This window comes from Oryctolagus cuniculus, chromosome 8 (genome assembly GCF_051225735.1).
Source record: "Oryctolagus cuniculus isolate XC-2025 breed Fujian yellow rabbit chromosome 8, ASM5122573v1, whole genome shotgun sequence".
NCBI lineage: Eukaryota > Metazoa > Chordata > Mammalia > Lagomorpha > Leporidae > Oryctolagus > Oryctolagus cuniculus.
This window is the reverse complement of record NC_142874.1, coordinates 63018422-63038097: the sequence shown is the minus strand read 5'-3', so window position 1 is coordinate 63038097 and position 19676 is coordinate 63018422.

Genomic DNA, 19676 nt, shown 5'->3' with positions numbered 1-19676 from the left:
TGGCCATTTCAGGGGTGAGCCAACGGAGGGAAGACCTTTCACTATGTCTCTCTCTCTCACTATCTAACTCTGCCTGTTTAAAAAAAAAAAAAGAAATTAGGGCTGGCGCTGCGGCTCACTAGGCTAATCCTCCACCTTGCAGCGTCGGCACACCGGGTTCTAGTCCCGGTCTGGGCGCCGGATTCTGTCCCGGTTGCCCCTCTTCCAGGCCAGCTCTCTGCTGTGGCCAGGGAGTGCAGTGGAGGATGGCCCAAGTACTTGGGCCCTGCACCCCATGGGAGACCGGGAGGAAGCACCTGGTTCCTGGCTTCGGATTGGCTCTGTGTGCCGGCCGTAGCAGCCATTTGGGGAGTGAACCAACAGAAGGAAGACCTTTCTCTCTGTCTCTCTCTCTCACCGTCCACTCTGCCTGTCAAAACACACACACACACACACACACACACAAAATTATTATAACATGTTGAGGAAATTTGTGCTTATATAATTGTATGAATCACAGAGTGTCTTAAATAGTAGAAAAAGCATAACTTCAATTTTAGATGATGATTATGAGAATTAGGCACAACTTAAAAAGCAATGTAGAAAGTCATAATGTGTACTTGTAATTTTGTGTTCATTCAATACACATTACCATACAGCCATCCAAAGGCACACATGATGAAGTATTTGCAATGAGATCAGATTGGATATGAGCTACCAATGTCTTCTCCTATTAAACCAAATACATTCTCCTTTCGTCTGGTTGTTAATAATCATATATTTAATGGAAATATGGATCTTACCTCATCAATGTGCTTAAGCTTAAGTAATTTTCCCTTTTGATAGACATTAAGATTGCTTCAAAAATATGGTAACCTGTATTTCATATTCTCATTTAAACACACAGACTATTCTGTTACAAAATAATGCCTTTTTGAGTTTACTAAATTTTTAAATTTTGGCGAAACTTCTTGAAAAAACATTTTTTTGACAGGCAGAGTGGACAGGTGGACAGTAAGAGAGAGAGAGACAGAGAGAAAGGTCTTCCTTTTCCATTGGTTCACCCCCCAATTGCCCCTGCGGCCAGCACGCTGCGGCCAGCACACCGCGTTGATCGGAAGCCAGGAACCAGGTGCCTCTCCTGGTCTCCAGTGCGGGTGCAGGGCCCAAGCACTTGGGCCATCCCTTCACTGCACTCCTAGGCCACAGCAGAGAGCTGGACTGGAAGGGGAGCAACCATGACAGAATCCGGTGTCCTGACCGGGACTGGAACCCGGTGTGCCAGTGCCACAGGAGGAGGATTAGCCTATTGAGCTGTGGCGCTGGCCGGAAAAAATGCAAGATCAATCTATTCATCAATTCTACCTATCAACCCCATTGTTATTATAAAAAAAAAGTATCTTTACACATTCTCCCACTCTAAGTATTAGCAATCTTCTAAATGTTTGCCAGACTAGGAGAAGGAATGGAGCTTTATTTTTCCAAACTTCTTATCCCTAGTTATTTGTGTGTGTGTGGTTTGTAATGTACCACATTTTTGTTCATAATTTTTAGATAATTTTTAAAATTTGAGAGTCAGAGAGAGGCAAACAGGCAGATGGAAATTCCTTGTCCTTGTTCACTCTTCAAATTCCCACAATGGCTGAGGGTAGTCCAAGCCAAAGGTGGGAGTCCAGATCTCAACACAAGTCTCCCAAGTAAACAGCAGGAACACATTTAGTTGAGTTTCTGACAGGGCTTCCAGAGTCCCCATTATTACCAAGAGCTGGGTGTAAATCCAGTTATTCTGATACAGGATATGGGTGCCTTAACTCACATTTGAATTGCTAGACTAAATGTTCACTCCTTCTTTATAATTTTCTTAAGTGTTTTTTCATTGATATTTTTACTCTCATGCTAATTTTAAGAACTATCTGGTTACATATGCTGAAACTAATATTTAGTCTGCTTTTTTTTATTTTTAGTAGTTTTTATTTTACTGTGTTTACTATTATATATAATTAAGTATGTGGTCTTTCTCTTGTGAATCATGACATCTGATTTTCTTCAATAACATCTATAATAACCAAAATAACTTGAAGATATTCTCCTGATTTTTCTATAATTAATTCTAAAACATTTACATAAAATATGCATTCAGTTCAGTTAGGAACTTTTTTTTTTAAAAATGGTTGCCAGGACAGTCTGCAAGCATTTTTTTTTTAAAGATTTATGTATTTATTTGAAAGTCAGAGGCATGGAAAGAGGGAGAGGGAGAGATAGTGAGAGATCTTCCATTCCCAGTTTCTCCCCACAGATGGCTGTAACAGTGGGGGCTGGGCCAGCCCCATCCAGGAGACAGGATCTTCCTCAGGTTTCATCCCTCCGTAGCAGTGGCCCAAGCACTTGAGCCATTCTCTGCTGTTTTTCCCAGTTCGCCAGCAGAGGGCTGAATCAATAGTGGAGCAACCAGGACACAAATCAGTGCTGATATGGGATACTGGCATTGTAAGTACAAGTTTTTCTTTTTTGCAAGAATGCTGGCCCTGCAATTATTTGCATATTGGTTGATTCTTCTGAATTTGGAGCATCAAATACTCAAAACCCTACTTCATAATTTATGTCTATTTTGGGTAACTTTTCCACAATGTATTTGTATATATAATGAACAGACATTTATGTTTTATGATCAAGTCAAAGAAATTTGACATAACACAGAACAGATAATCATTGCTAGTATTTTCCAATTATGTTTTACAGCAGAATTCTCAGAAACTTGTAAATCACATAAAAATCATTTCATAATGTTTAAAATATTTATTCTACAAAAATAAAAATTGACTGTGTCAGTGTGTGCTTCTCCACAGGAACTTATTTGAAGATCCTTATCCAATCTTGAGAGATATTTTAATACTAATAAACCAGAATTGATTTAGTTTCAAGAATAGGCTTCTGAATTGTACAATCACCACATCATTTTTATTATTAAAATTCAAGGAAATCTATACTAAAAATGTCCACATTTTTCCCCAGGAATGAAAATTTTACAAAAAATGCAGTGATTTTTTTTAAAGAAGTATTTATCTTCCTTGTTTTTTAGCAATGTCACAAGTATCTGTACAAATACTCTGCCACAATAAATATTTATCAATATTTTGTAAATAAGAATCACTTGTATTATTGAATTATATTCAATTAATTGTATGGTTGGTTGAGTTCTATTTATTTTTTACCTACTAAAGTAAGATTGTGCAAAATTTTATTTGTACCCTAAGTCATATATGAATTCAGGCTGAAACACAGATAGAAGTATTGTTTCTGACATTGGAATCAGCAAAGGGTAACAGACAATAACATGCCTGATTACTAAAGTAGAAGATGTAAATTCTGCTACATTTCTATGCATTAAAAGCCTCAGAATCCTTGAATTTTAATATAAAATACAATGAAGTGTATCAAATGAGATTCCCCTATCTCGCTTAGTAATAATGTGGTTAAATCACAATGTGAACACTTTAAAGGGCAAAAAAATGGCTTTAAAAACCTTTGCCTCACTAAGTTTCAAGAATATCTCATTTTATGTCAAAATCTTACTGAACTTTTCTACACTTTCTTCCATGGCTGGCTTTTACAATATTAGTGTCTTGGTTGTCACCTCACCTAAAGAACCAAAGACAGGAACGGTGAATGATTCGATGGCAAGATATAATCTTGTAATTGAGTGTGATGAAACTAAAGATGCAGAAGTGCATTTAAAAAAAAAAAGAATTATCATGTAGTTAAGCTATGACACAGTGTCTGCTTAACCATGCCCTATTCAGAATGATGAACAGTAGTGGCACTCAAACAGCATAAGCTTTTAAAAATACAAAACCATAGCCTATCATTTGCCTCAAGAGGGAATTAAACCTAAGATGAAGCTCCAGTTTCTCTAATAAATGGTGAAACTCACTTATCATTTTGCCTGTGAGACCTAACTTGATTAAGACATAAAATTTCACTCGACAGTTTTAAGCAGTAAGAAAAGAAGGCAGAATATTTTAATTTTCTTTCAAAGATTCCAGCTAGTCACCCCTTTAATCTCATAGCACATGAGTAATATACAAATCCTTTATTTAGTATAAGTATAATTAGACTACTGGGAGAAAACATTTATAAGTGGTTAATACAACCACTAGAGATAGCCTACCTGGATCTAAGTATTTATTGCAATACTTACAACCTGTGTGACCTTCAGTATTTCCCAAACCATCCTGTGGTTGAATAATGAGTATTATTTTTAAAAATATTCACTTTATTTATTTGAAATGCAGGGTTGCAGAGAGAGAGGGAGAGACAGCAAGAGAGATCACCCATCCTCGAGTTCAATCTTTAAATGGACATAATGGCCTTAACTAGGCCAGGCAGAAGCTAGGAGCCTGGAACTCCACCAAGATATTCCATGCTGGTGTCAGGGGCCCTAGTACTTGAGCTGTGTTTTATCCCCTGACTTTCCAGTAGCTGTAGCAGGGAGTTGGATTAGAAGTGGAGCAAACAGGACTCAAACCAGCAGCAGCTTAACACACTGTGCCACAGTGCCAGACCTTAGATCAATATTATTTATACTGGAATGAAGACATGGAAGTACCTCCATCTTAACATTGCCACCATAATGTGTATTTTAATATTGATAAAAATTTAGAAAAATGTTTATATTGTGCAGTAGTGAAACATTGATGTCATTTGTGTGCTTCTTTTATCTCTAGCATGTAATACTTGAGATTTTCATGGATATAGTGCAATATTGCAGTATATGACTACAAAAATAAATGATGAAATCAGATCCATTAATATTTCTATTCCCTTTTCTTTATATCTGGAATATATTAGCTCCTCCCTTTTAGTCTGAATAGAAGGAGAGACATATTATATTTTTATTTTTAGATATTACACTGATTATCTGGGGAGTACAACATGTGGTCAGGGAAAAGAGTATGAAATGAAGCAAGTTACATACCATTAAAGGCTGCCCAGATGTTAAACTCTGCTGTTTTGGATGATAAAATTTTCGAAAAAGACATGGATATATTTTACAGATAGAGTAAACAGAGTTTCCTGCAGGATTAGTTAGGTACCGGAGAACTGCTTTAGAGTTGAAACTGTCTAAGTCAATGCTTATTTCTAGAGATATCTGGGTACCTGGTTTTAACATTTGACAAGGATAAAGACAACTAAATGAATAACTAACAGATGATTATGATGTGTTTTTAGTCAAAACTCCGCAGGAACACATAGGCCTAGGTTTGGGATTAGTGGCTTTCACCTGACTGACTGGTTATTGCCTATGTGACTGAGGAGACATGAAGGACCCTGCTGAGAACTCCTTCCTTCAGCTGTCTTGAAGCTATAATATGTCAGACAAATTTCGGCAGTTCAATCTAGGGAGCAAGTGCGGTGTCCTTGTGAGAGTAAGAAAGACTCTAGGGAGTTTGTGCCTGCATATCTTTTAGACCTTGTATGTTGGCTTGCATTCTCTTTGTCATCATTAAAAGTCTTCTGTGAGTTTACTCTGGATTTTTGTCGGTCCTTTCAGTTTCCAGATCTATTCAATCTTTACCATGGAATTCGGTCATTGAGTGAAAGAGACAGTTCAGAAACTATTTCTGTTTCTATGGCTGGAAAAAATGGCTTATTGGACACCATAAACTAAGAAGCTGGGCAGTGCTAAATATCAATTTATAGAAAAATTTATTTTGTATATATATTAAGTTTCAAGTGCTCATTAATTTGAGTATATTAAGTAGAGATATTATGTAAAATTTAATTTAATAAATAGACTCTGCCTGAAAATATAAATGTATTTTATACAGTTATTCATTGTTTTTATTTGTGATATTATTTATTTGAAAGGCAGAGTGACAGAAAAAGAGAGACAGAGAGAGAGTCCTTCCTTTGCTGGTTCACTTCCTGAATGATCCCAATAGCTGGCTCCAGGCAGGGCTGAACCTGGGACACAGGAGCTCTATCTGGGCTTCCCACATGGATGGCAAGGACCCAACAACATAAGTCATCATCTGCGCTTCCAGGCACATCAGCAAGGAGCTGGATCAGGAGCGGAGTACCTTGGCCTCAAACTGGCAGTCTGATTTGATGTAAGTGACCCAAGCAGTGGCTTAACCAGCTGTGCCACAATACCTCCTCCTACTTATGATACTTAAAATGATTTAAGAAGGCCGGCGCCACGCTCAATAGGCTAATCCTCCACCTAGCGGCAGCGGCACACCGGGTTCTAGTCCCGGTCGGGGCGCCGGATTCTGTCCCGGTTGTCCCTCTTCCAGGCCAGCTCTCTGCTGTGGCCAGGGAGTGCAGTGGAGGATGGCCCAGGTGCTTGGGCCCTGCACCCCATGGGAGACCAGGAGAAGCACCTGGCTCCTGCCATCGGATCAGCGCGGTGCGCCGGCCGCATCGCGCCGGCCGCGGCGGCCATTGGAGGGTGAACCAACGGCAAAGGAAGACTTTTCTCTCTGTCTCTCTCTCTCACTGTCCACTCTGCCTGTCAAAAAAAATGATTAAAGAAATGGCATAAAGAGGTTTATAGTGTGAATTGGAGGTCAACCAGTGAATGAGGACCTCATAGAAAAGATTAGGAACATGAAGTCATTGATGTGTAATGGAAAATGAGGTGTGCATTAAAATACAAATCAAGAGAAAAGAGTATACGATAATCAACTGTTTTTAATATATCCAGAAGTGTAAAGAAGTTAAAATTAATTAAATAATATTGAATGTGATTACATGGAGACTGCTGATGATTTAAGAAAAGGCAGTGGAGATGTGGGAAAGCAGATTCAATTTAAGTTTGTCAATACAAAGCTCTGATGGTTACACTTACAAAAAATATTTCTATAGAGATTCTCATCAGAGTAAAACAAAGAGATGAAGGGAGTGGTTGTTTAATGGTGGATTAAAAAGAACAATAATTGGGTTTTCTTTAAAATAGAAAATAGTATAGTATGTGGATATCTCATGGAAGTGATCTTGGAGAGAGGGATGAATGAATGATATGATGAAGGACAAAATAATTGCAGGAGATGGAGTGGTCGTTTGACAAAGCAATTAAAACACCACTTGGGATGCCCGCATCCTATAAGGGATGGAATCTGGGTTTGAGTCCTGGCTATGTTTTTGATTCCAGCTTTCTGTAACTGTGTACGCTGTAAGGTACCCGGTGATGGCTCAAGAAGTTGAGTCCTTGCCACCCACATGAGAGGGTCAGATTGAATTCCTGGCTGTTGGCTTCAGCTTGGCACAGCTTTGATTGCATAACTGTTATAGGTATTAGGGATAGATGGGAGATATTTCTCTTTCTTTCTCTCTCTCTCTCCTCCCCCTCCTCAATCCTTCTGTCCCTCTCTCTTATTTTCTAATCAATTAACTAATTAATGAAAGCAATGCAGATGAGATGTCCATGAGAAGTCAGGAAAACAGATATATATGGCTTAAATGATGATACAAGACTACATTATCTATTAAATAGGAGATCATGGGTACCAGTATGGGAATGCTTATAGAGTGATTGTGGACATGATGGGAGGATAAAGAAATACTGTATATATTGCTGATATTTTCTCAAGGAAACATTAGCAAATTCATAATTATAATCAAAAACTGAAAGAAGAAATAATATAATTAAGGAAACCATCACATATTTTATTTGGCAAAGGAGGGATTACTATGTGCAACAGTAATCATACTAAACCTATCAAGTTTAATTTATTATTGGAGATAAATGTTGTTACACTAAGCACAATTTAATCTCTTAATTTTCAGATCACTTTCCCTATTAAACAAAGCATTCTATTTTGTTGCTGCCAAGATTATACTAATTCTAGAGAGAATCAGATAATGTTCACTGTTGCACAATTTTCATATTAATATAAGGATTTTTTCATGTAATTCATTCAAATTATTTTTAAATATATGTGTTTGTCTTATATATATATATATATATATTTGTGTGTATATCATGCCTTAATCGTTTGCTTGAAATATTGTTTTGAAATTAGCACACTTATTTTTCTCAATTCTCAATGTTTTCAAGTCTTTATTAACTTTTTTGAAATAACAGGAAGATGGATGTTGCTTATCTTCTCAATGGTTTTCCTGACATATTGCTTCTTGTCTTACACATAATATTTCAATTAAACTAGTGTTTCCCTGATGCATGCTCTATTGTAATTGCTGTTTCTGTAAATGGATCTTTATGTTTTTCTCCAGAAGATGCTCTGTTTAGATTCTAAGCTTTGAGAAGTATTGTACTCTATCTATTTACCTACCTTTTTACATATCCCTAACAGCACTGAGAATATTTTCGCTAATACAAGTAGATGTTTATATACTGTGTTTGTTTATTCATGGCAATTTCAATATGTTTGGAAAGTGATAAAAATCAATAATCCTGTGGTCATTGAAATGTGCCCTAAATTTCAATTTTAGTTATGTTTATATTCTTATCATTCCATGAACATTTAGTGTAGTTTAACTACCATTTCCTTTAAAGTAGCCTAGAAATGTAACAACTGCACTTAAAATGTAGCTACCTAAGTGAGGTAGTGGCTGTCTAACAAATAGGAATCTATGCCACCCTTTCCCATCCTGAAATGCTTACATGCACACATACACTCTGTCTAATCAACTACACCATGATGCTCACTTCCTTTCTATGTGTTGTAGTATATTAGCTTTGGATATATGCTATTTAAGCAATGCATAAAATGATATTGTCTCAAATATGTTAGTTTTTTAGATAATTATTTTGAAATAAATTTATAGGTTTATCAACTATCCTCTTATCTTTGTAAAGTTCTTCAATTATCCAATCACTTTTGATTGTTACCTGTGGCTGTCCAATTGATGACCATAACTTACTATTAGTCAAAACCAAAATTATTCGCTCACAGTTTGTGAGGCCAGAAGTAAAATCTTAAGTGTTAGGGATTGTCGTTGTGGCACAGTGGGTTCAGATTGCCACTTGGGATGTCCAAATCCCATACTGGAGTGCAGTTCAAGTAGTGTCACCCCAGCTTCTGATCCAGCTTCCAGCCAATGCAACCTGGGAGGCAGCAGGTAATGGCTCAAGGTATTGGGTGCTAGCCACTCATGTGCGAGACGTGGATGGAGTTTTTGGCTCTGGCTTCAGTCTGACTCAACCCTGTTGTGGGCCTTTGAGAAGTGATCTAATGAATTGAATACCCTACTCTCTGTCTCTCTTTTTCTGGGACTCTGTCTCTCTGTCTCTTTCTGCTGCTCTACTTTTCATGTAAGATAATAACAAAGGAATATTTAAAAACTGAGGTGGTAACAGGTCCACACTCCCTCCAAATGGCCTAGAAGAGAATTAATCTCTTGCTTCTCCCAGCTTCTGTTTCTGTGTCTGTGTAACTCCAGTGCTTACCTCTGTGGTAACATTGCTTCCTCCTCTCCTCTCTGCAACATGTCCCTGGCTCTCACTCTTGGAAAAACACCTCTTACTGCATTTAGAGTTCACCAGGATAATCTAAAATAACCTCATTCATCCAAGATCCTTAACTCTATAACATATTTGGCCAGATAAGGTAGTATTCACAGAACCCAAGTATTAGAAAGTGCAAATGTCTTTTTGAGAGTGATCAATAAGCATAATACACTCAGTATTTTCAGTAGCAGATGGGTTCTAATGTTGATATTTTATAAACACTAGATAAAGTTTTGATGATAATGAAGTATTAGGAAGTTGGCAATGGTGCTTAATGGGAAGATCTCCCATGATATGATAACATATAGACTCTAAGGAAGACTGCAGACTGAGTTATTCAAGGCAGTCGATGGCTCTAACTGCACCAAGCCTAAGCCTACTCTCTTCATGACTGCTTCCTTCAGTGTCTCTGTCTCACTAGGAAAATTGGTAAATTTAAGATATGATGAACATATGACTCTAAGACTGGAATGAAGAATCACTGCCAAAAAGAATCTAGATAACATTTTTTATAAACAAGAGGAAACTACAGCAGTATTAGAATAGTAAATATATTAATAAATAATGTCTCTGTGTATAAATGATAGCAAAATTATGAATCCATACACCAGAAGCTACAATTTTTAAGCTCAATAACATTCTAATTTTCCTACATGTCCTACAACTTAATTATTGGCTAGAAAACAGATGTCAATATAAGAAGACAGACATAAGCAGAAAAGTAAAGGTGACAGCATCATGGCACAGCAGATTAAGCCACTGCTTCTGAAGCCCATTTCACGTATCATAGCCCCAGTTCATGCCCTGCTTGCTCTGATTCTGATCCAGTTCCCTGCAAATGCGCCAGGGATAGCACAAGTACTTCGAATCCTACCACTATTGTGGACTCAAAGCATCTCTTGGCACAGCCTGTTTGGAGCTCTAGGTTCCTGGCATTGGCCTGGCCTGGAATCAGCAGATGGAACATTCTCATTCTCTCTCTCTCTCTCTCTCTCTCTCTCTATATATATATATATATATATATATATCTGTATCTATATATCTATATATATCTCCCACTCCCTCTCTGTTACTCTGCCTTTTAAACAAAGAAATAAATATTTATTTAAAAGATAAAAAAGAATAAAAGCCAGCATTTTAGCATGGTGAGTTAAGCTGCCTCCTAGGACACTGGCAACCCATGAGTGCAGTTCAATACACACAAGCTCCACTTCTGATCTGGAAAGGAGTGAGTGGTGGGTGACCCAAGTACCTGGGCCCCTACCACTTCCATCCGACACCCAGATAGAGTCCCATGCTCCTGGCTTTGCCTGACCCAGCCACAGCTGTTACCGTCAATGGGGGTGCAAACCCCAACAGTTGGAAGATTCTCTTTCTGTCTCTTCAGTTCTATGTCTCTGAACTCTGCCTTTGAAATAAGTAAATAATCCTTTTTAAAAAAAAGTAGAATAAAAAAAAAACAAAGATAATATCAGATAATTGCTGAAATTTACTGAGCATGGAGAAAATAAAATATTTGTGTAAAAATTTTAATAGGCAATAATTTATTCTTCATATTCTTTTTTTGCCTTTTTCATAGATGTGGAGACTGAGGCACAGAAATTTAAGGGAGTGGGTTAAAGTTACAGAGTACAAAACTAAGAGGTAACAAATTTAGCAGTAAAACAGAGGTACTCAGCTTCCATTCTGAGTGCTTGTTTTCTGTGCCATGCTAATTAAAAAAAACATAGTTTTATAAAAACAATGCTTTTACTATTATTTTTAATTTCCATTGTATTTTCATATAAATGGCATTGTTGTCCTGACCTGAAAGAGATGGAGATCATTTATGCACAAATTCTTCTTAGAGTAGTACTGAGAAGATTCTAAATGGAATCTGTTTATCAGGCTGTGACAAGAGATGCTTTGAGTCTTGTTCATTGTGTAGTATTAACAGGAAAATAATTGTCTTAGCCAAGTTTGGGGCTCAAAAACAGTGATTTTCATATAAAGAATAATATTGAATCATATCACACTCAAAATTTTCACAGCTTCCAATTTTTGATCCTCTACAACACATCAGGTCACATAAATTATCCTTAACTCTCAAGAGAATTATAGAGATGAGAAAGTTGAATTTCAGGGATTCTGAACTTGATGAAACTCATTCAACTAGTAAATGGATGTACTGGGATTTGGATCAATTTTCAGCTTATTCCAAAGTTTGTGATTTTTCCACTAGGACAAATTGCTTTTGGCAGTATTTTACAGAGAAGCCTGTTAAAACTGACTAAAACTTCTTAAAGTGTGTTAATTTGACCTAAGTATTAACTAACAGCATAGAAAAGTCAGGTTAATAATATCAAGCTATAGTGATTATAATGTTAATTATGAGAGAAAAAAATTATACTCAACTTCAGGCTGAACTCTCTCTGTCAGTGCTAACTTAATAACCATGTCGTCTCCAGAACAGATGAAATATTCAGACATATTTTACTTAAGATTTCCTGCCAAAGTAAATTAAATATTAAAAATGTTGAAATTCAATATTAAAAAGCATCTACATGGGGCCGGCACTGTGGCACAGCGAGTTAATGTCCTGGCCTGAAGTGCCAGCATCCTATATGGACGCCGGTTCTAGTCCCAGCTGCTTCTCTTCTGATCCAGCTCTCTGCTATGTCCTGGGAAAGCAGTACAAGATGGCCCAAGTCCTTGGTCCCTGCACCCACATGGGAGACCAGGAGAAGCACCTGGCTCCTGGCTTCGGATCAGCGTGGTGTGCTGGCTGCAGTGCGCCAGCCGCAGCAGCCATTGGAGGGTGAACCAAAGGTAAAGGAAGACCTTTCTAAACTCTGTCTCTCTCTCTCTCACTGGCTCCTGGCTCCTGGCTTCACATTGGCGCAGCTCTGGCTGTTGACGCCAACTGGGGAATGAACCATCAGATTGAAGACCTCTCTCTCTCTCTCTGCCTCTTCTCTCTTTGTGTAACTCTGACTTTCAAATAAATTAATAAATCTTTGAAAAAAAAAGTGTCTACGTGTGTTTGTGTTGGGACGGTGAAACTCAACATATAGAATGTAAATCTTCAATGTTTTGTTGTGTTTAAAAGTATTTCCAACTTGAGTTGTCACTATCCCTTCACATTTCCTTGGAAAGTATCTATGTTACATTTTTTAAATGAAGTGTTTAAAGCTTCAATTCATATGCTCCATGAGAACAGAGTGCAGTAGTGCAATTGCCAATTTTTTGGCTAGTGGAAGTCCAAACATTGGCAGTGCACATGAAATATTTCTTTTCTTTACATGCTACCCATCAAATTCTCATTTAAGCATCAACAAAACTAAAACACAAATACTTTTCATAACCTGTAAACATTATAATCATTATCTTTGACATACACATGTGATATCAGGGAAAAATAATTACATATTTCAAAATTTTACATTGTGCACAATAAATACATACAAATTCATCTGTTAATTTAAACAAAATAATTAAACCTTAAACAAGAAACAATCAAATATTACTTGAATTTAAATTAGTTGTATGTTAAAATGAATAAAAAATGTTCATAAGATTATAATGGTAGTTATTCTTATTTATATATGATAAGCATGTATTTCATTTTTGGTGTTTCAATGTTAAAATAATTTAACATAATTTAAATAGTTTAGGAAATTACCAAAAAAATTAAATGAACAAGCATAGATTTAACTACTTTTAACATTTTGTCATATTCACTTCATATGCATAATTATTTATATACTCACGTAGACTGTTTTTTGAAAGCAGATGTGGATATTTTAATATCACATAGCTTGAGAGTCATAACAAAAATATTTAATGAAGAAATAAATGTATATTATTATATGAGTATTAATTCAGAAAACATTTATAAATATCTGTATACCAAATAATATGGTACCCACATTTTATATTTATTTTTCTCTATCTTATGTATCATCTTTCTATCTACAGAAACAGAGAGAGCAAGGAGAGATGGGGAAGAGAGAGAGAGAGAGATTCCAATCTATGGTTCACTCCCCAAATGGCCACAGTATCCAGGTCTGGGTCAAGTCAAATCCAGGAGGCAGGAACTCCAGCTGGGTTTCTCACATAGGTGGCATGGTCCAGAGATTATTGGGTCATGTTCTGCTGCCTTACCAGGCATATTAAATAGGAACTGTATCAGAAGCAAAGCAGCCAGGACCCAAATCAGCGCTCTAATATGAGGCATCAGCATGAAGAAAGATGCAAAAATTCTCAGGAAAAAACTAGTAAACTGAGTCCCACATTGCATCAAAGATGGTTCACCTTGACAAAGTGGGATTTATCCCTGTGGTGCAGGGATCTCTGCAGGTAATGGAAATCAGTAAACATAGTAAAGAGCATCAACAAAATAAAGGATAATAATCATATGATCATCTTAACAGATGCAGAAAAGGCATCCATTCCTGACAAAACCTTGAGGAATTTCAGTATAAAAGGAACATATTTCTAAATAATAAAGTTGGGGCCGGCATTGTGGCATAGCAGATAAATCTGCCATCTGTGCTGGCAACATGCCATTTGAGCACCGGTTCAAGTCCCAGCTGCTCCATTTCCAATCCAGCTCTCTGGTATGGGCTGAGAAAGCAGTAGAAGATAGCCCAAGTCCTTGGGCCCCCGCAGCCAGCAGGAAGACCTGGAAGAAGCTCCTGGCTTCTTGCTTCAGATTGGTGCAACTCTGGCCATTGCGGCCATCTGAGAAGTGAAACAATGGATGGAAGACTTCTTTCTCTTTCAGCCTCTGCCTCTGCCTCTCTGTAACTCTGCCTTTCAAATAAATAAATCTGTAAAAAAATAGGATAACTTATGAAGTTTCATGTACATACCATGTGTTTGTATGGGTTTGGTTTAAATTTTGATTTCTAAAGATGAAAATGCTTTTGCCAAAGTAAACAAACATTTAAGTCTTGGTGAATAAATCCATAATAGCCTAACCTTTATGATTTGATACCTGTTACACCTCAGCTACCTGTACCTCACCTTCTGTATGTTTAGTGTGGAACATCCTACTATATTAAGTCTGATATCTTTATATCCTTCTGTCATCTAATAGAAAAGACACTCTTTTTGTTTTATTGTTTTTTACTATTTTTTGTTCAGTGTAAAAAAGATAAAACAGTAGGCAAACAGTCCTATATTTTAAAGTAAGGCATTCAATTACTTAAGGGGAATTGTAAAGGAGATATTCAAAACCAATTTACAATCCTTCACTTATTTCCAAATTTATGATATAAAAAAGGGCTTAGATTATTGAAGCTGGAGAAATGTGTTGTGAATTGTAGCATCCTACAATTTTATGTTGGGTTGTATTGGTGACTAAACACTTCTCATTTCAAGGCTTGAGAACTGTGTTATATGTTTTGCAATATATAAGAAATTAAGAACAAATATCGGAGTATCCTGAAAAAATGAAAAAGTGAAAGAGGGAGATGCCAATGGAATGAACCTGTGGCAACAGGATAGATGGTTGCATTAGCAAATTACGTGCTCTTGTTCTAATAAAATGCCAAGGTTATGTAATTATCAGGATCTGATCAGAAGACCTAATTCTTACCCACAGTACTGATGAATCTCAAGTTGCTTTAAAAGAAATAGCTGTACTCTGGAGTATGTTGCTCAATGATGCAAATCACACTCAAAAGTGTTTGGTTTTCCCAATAACTATAGAAGATCACAGACAATGTTAAGAAGCCAGCTCAAAAATTAGCAACACTCAAACAAAAGGAGACATTGTTTTGTCTCTATAATTCTTAATAACCTCCAAGATAGCCTCAGAGAGAAAATGAGCTTTGATTAGGTCATTCCCAGGGCAGGGGTTGGGGGACACTGCATTATCTATGTGACATTCAGGTGATAAGATACTTCCAGACCACACCTTCTTAATTCACCATGAAAAGGAAAGACCAATTTAGTGAGTGGAGAAGAAAGGTTAGAAGCGTATGTAAATAAAAAAGCTGCTGAAATTCCCTTTGATTCAGTATTTGATCAGCCTATGTCAGGTATAGCTAAGAGGGGAAAATTTTCTTTTTCATTTAAATTGATTCACATGAAATACTCATACATTTTTGCAGGCTACGGTGCAGTACTTCAGTACAGATACACACCGTGAACCAAAGAAAGCCATGCAGCCAACTTTTTATGGCCCTATCCTTTTGTTGAGAGTTCACCAGATTCTCTTCTCCAGATATTTTCTGCAATTTATGATACATTATTGTGAATTATAAGTACCCCTACTATGTTGCAGAACTGGTTTCTTTCATCTGAATGTGTTTTAGTACCTGCTACTCATCCTTCTATCCTTTCCAACTCTTCCCATTCTTAAGTAATCACTGTTCCAATTGCAGATCAAATATATTTTTCATTTCCACATTTGCAGAAGAGTATATGGTTTTGTTGTTATGAATTTGGCTTATTTTACTTAACATAATGATCTCCAGTTCTATCCATTTAGTATTAAACATCAGGATGTCATTATTTGTTTTCTTTAAAGATTTATTTTATTTATTTGAAAGACATAGTTACAGAGAGAGGTAGAGACAGAGAAAGAGTTCTTCCATCCTCTAGTTTACTCCGCATATGGCCTCAATGGCCAGAGCTGCGCCGATCTGAAGCCAGGAGCCAGGAGATTCTTCCAGGTCTCCCACATGGGTGCAGGGGCCCAAGGACTTGGGCCATCCTCTACTGTTTTCCCAGGCCACAGCTGAGAGCTGAATAGGAAATGGAGCAGCCGGGACTCAAACCGGCGTCCATATGGGATGCTGGCGCTTCAGGCCAGGGCTTTAACCTGCTGTGCCACACCGCCGGCCCCCGTCATTATTTGTTATGATTGAGAAATATTCCGTTGCATTCATATACCACATTTTTGCTCCTTTCTTCAGTCCATGGATATTTATGTTGATTCTGTATGTTTGCTATTGTGAATAGTGTTGCAATGAACATATAGCTGCAGATATCTGTTTCCTATACTGACTTCAAACCCTTTGGATATATGCAAAGAAGTAGGATTGATGGGTTTTATAGTTCTATTTTCGCATTTTTTTTAACCTACATACTCTTCTTCAAGTTTGGTCGTAACTATTTGCATTCTCATCATAAGTATATAAGGCTACACTTTTAAATTGACTTTTGTAAAGGGTAAGAGGTAGGGGTCCTCTTTAAAACATCCACAAGTTGAAATCCAGTTTTACAAGTGCTACTTATTGAAGTAAACTTTCTCTGGTGGCTTCTTTCTTTCTTTCTTTCTTTCTTTCTTTCTTTCTTTCTTTCTTTCTTGACAGAGTGGACAGTGAGAGAGAGACAGAGAAAAAGGTCTTCCTTTTTCCATTGGTTCACCCTCCAATGGCCACCACCGCACTGTGGCCAGTGCACCATGCTGATCTGAAGGCAGGAGCCAGGTGCTTATCCTGGTCTCCCATGTGGGTGCAGGGCCCAAGGACTTGGGTCATCCTCCACTGCACTCCCGGGTCACAGTAGAGAGCTTGCCTAGAAGAGGGGCAACCAGGACAGAATCCGGTGCCCCGACCGGGACTAGAACCCGATGTGTCGGTGCCGCAGGTGGAGGATTAGCCTATTGAGCCACGGCACCAGCTTTCTCTGGTGTCTCATTTCTATGAACTTATTTAAATTATCAGTTAGCTGTAGATGCACAGTTTTGTCTCTGAAGTCTCTGTTATATTCCATTGGTCTATATGTTTCTTTTTATGATAGTACAATGCCATTTTGGATTCAATAGCTCTGCAGGACTTTGCGAAATATACTACTGCAATGTCTAAAAGTTTTTGTGTGCTTGTTGCTTGATTGGTGGGTTGCTTAATTGCTTCATGATATTGGCTATTCAAGATCATTTGTGCTTACACATGAATTTTATGGTTGTTTCTTCTAGTTCTAATGAGAATGTTTCTGGTATTTTGAGAAGGATAGCTCAGATTCAGTGCATGGGTAGTTCTACTTTTATCTCTGGATTTGTAGAGTACTTTACATTTTATCCAAGCAGAACTTTTTATGATATCTTATTTTATTTTTAACCATTTATAATACAGCTATTACTAAGGTGGTGATAAACAATCAAATTGAAGAGAAACACAGAGTGAGGTATGGGAGAAGGTTTGTGTAGCATCTATGCTATTTCTGGGGCAATACCTTCCAGGAATCTTCATGTCTTCTACTAACTAGAAGTTGAGCATGATTTTTTTTACATATAGTAAGAATGAACAATAAATGGATACAGACATATCAGTCTACCCACCCATCCATCCATTCATCCATTCATCCATTCATCCATCTTTTCTCTTAAAGCACCCTGCATGCTCTTAATTGTGCTACAATAATTTGGCCCAAACTCTGTAGATTATTTAATTTCACTGGTTGAAATGGATTGATCTTATTGTAGTCATGAAAATTATATTTAACTTATTTGAAAGTTTAGAGATTTGTAGTATTAGATTTTATTAGCAAGGAAAGAATTTAAACACTTAGCATGGAATTTTATTACATGTATGCAATTATTGGATTATAAAGGCAATTGAGCTAAGGGATCAAACTGTGAACAGCTCCAAACTGTAAAAGTAAAGTAATTTATACCCTTGATTTATTCTGTAATTAATTTTCCCACGTTCTTCTGGTTTACATAGAGAAGAACATGAACTAAAATACTTGATTTCAATAGTGCCATGTAGTACTGCATTTAAGGTACATGAATACATTTATCATTACACAAAACAAAATGCTTAACAATAGGTAAATTTTTCCCTATACATGAGAGGAATGTATATGGGGGTAGTAAGAAATTTAAATTAACTGGGATCTCATTCACAGAGACCTTTCATATAGGTTTCTTTGTTTGTTTGTTTTTGTTCTCTGTTGTTTTTTTTTTTTTCTTTTTCTTTTCTTTTTTTCTTTTTTTTTTTTTTTTCTTTACCAGGGTGTCTTTGCTTTCCATGCCTAAAATACTCTCATGGGCTCTTCAGCCAGATCTGACTGCCTTAAGGGCTGATTCTGAGGCCAGAGTGCTATTTAGGACATCTGCCATTCTATGAGTCTGCTGTGTATCTCGCTTCCCATGATGGATCGTTCTCACCCTTTTTGATTCTGTTAGTTAGTATTAGCAGACACTAGTCTTGTTTGTGTGATCCCTTTGACTCTTAGACCTATCATTATGATCAACTGTGAACTGAAATTGATCACTGGGACTAGTGAGATTGCATTGGTACATGCAACCTTGATGGGATTGCATTGGAATCCCCTGGCACATTTCTAACTCCACCATTTGGGGCAAGTCCAATTGAGCATGTCCCAAATTGTACATCTCCTCCCTCTCTTATTCACACTCTTATATTTAACAGGGATCACTTTTCAGTTAAAATTTAAACACCTAAGAATAATTGTGTGTTAGTTACAGAGTTCAACCAATAGTACTAGAACAAAAAAAAAATACTAAAAGGGATAAAGTATTAAATTGTACATCAACAGTCAGGACAAGGGCTGATCAAGTCTCTGTTTCTCATAGTGTTCATTTCACTTCAACAGGTTTCCCCTTTGGTGCTGTTAGTTGTCACCTATCAAGGAGAACAAGTGATATTTGTCCCTTTGGGACTGGCTTAATTCACTCAGCATAATGTTTTCCAGATTCCTCCATCTTGTTGCAAATGACTGGATTTTGTTGTTTTTGACTGCTGTATAGTATTCTATAGAGTACATGTCCTATATATTCTTTATCCAGTCTAGTGTTGATGGGCATTTGGGTTGGTACAGGTCTTAGCTATTGTGAATTGAGCTGCAATAAACATTAAGGTGCAGACAGCTTTTTTGTTTGCCAATTTAATTTCCTTTGGGTAAATTCCAAGGAGTGGGATGGCTGGGTTGTATGGTAGTGTTCTATTCAGGTTCTGAGGAATGTCCAGACTGACTTCCATAGTGGCTTGACCAGTTTGCATTCCCACCAACAGTGGGTTAGTGTCCCTTTTTCCCCACATCCTCTCCAGCATCTGTTGTTGGTAGATTTCTGAATGTGAGCCATTCTAACCAGGGTGAAGTGAAACCTCATGTGGTTTTGATTTGCATTTCCCTGATTGCTAGTGATCTTGAACATTTTTTCATGTGCCTGTTGGCCATTTGGATTTCCTCCTTTGAAAAATGTCTATTGAGGTCCTTGGCCCATCTCTTAAGTGGGTTGTTTGTTTTGTTTTTGTGGAGTTTCTTG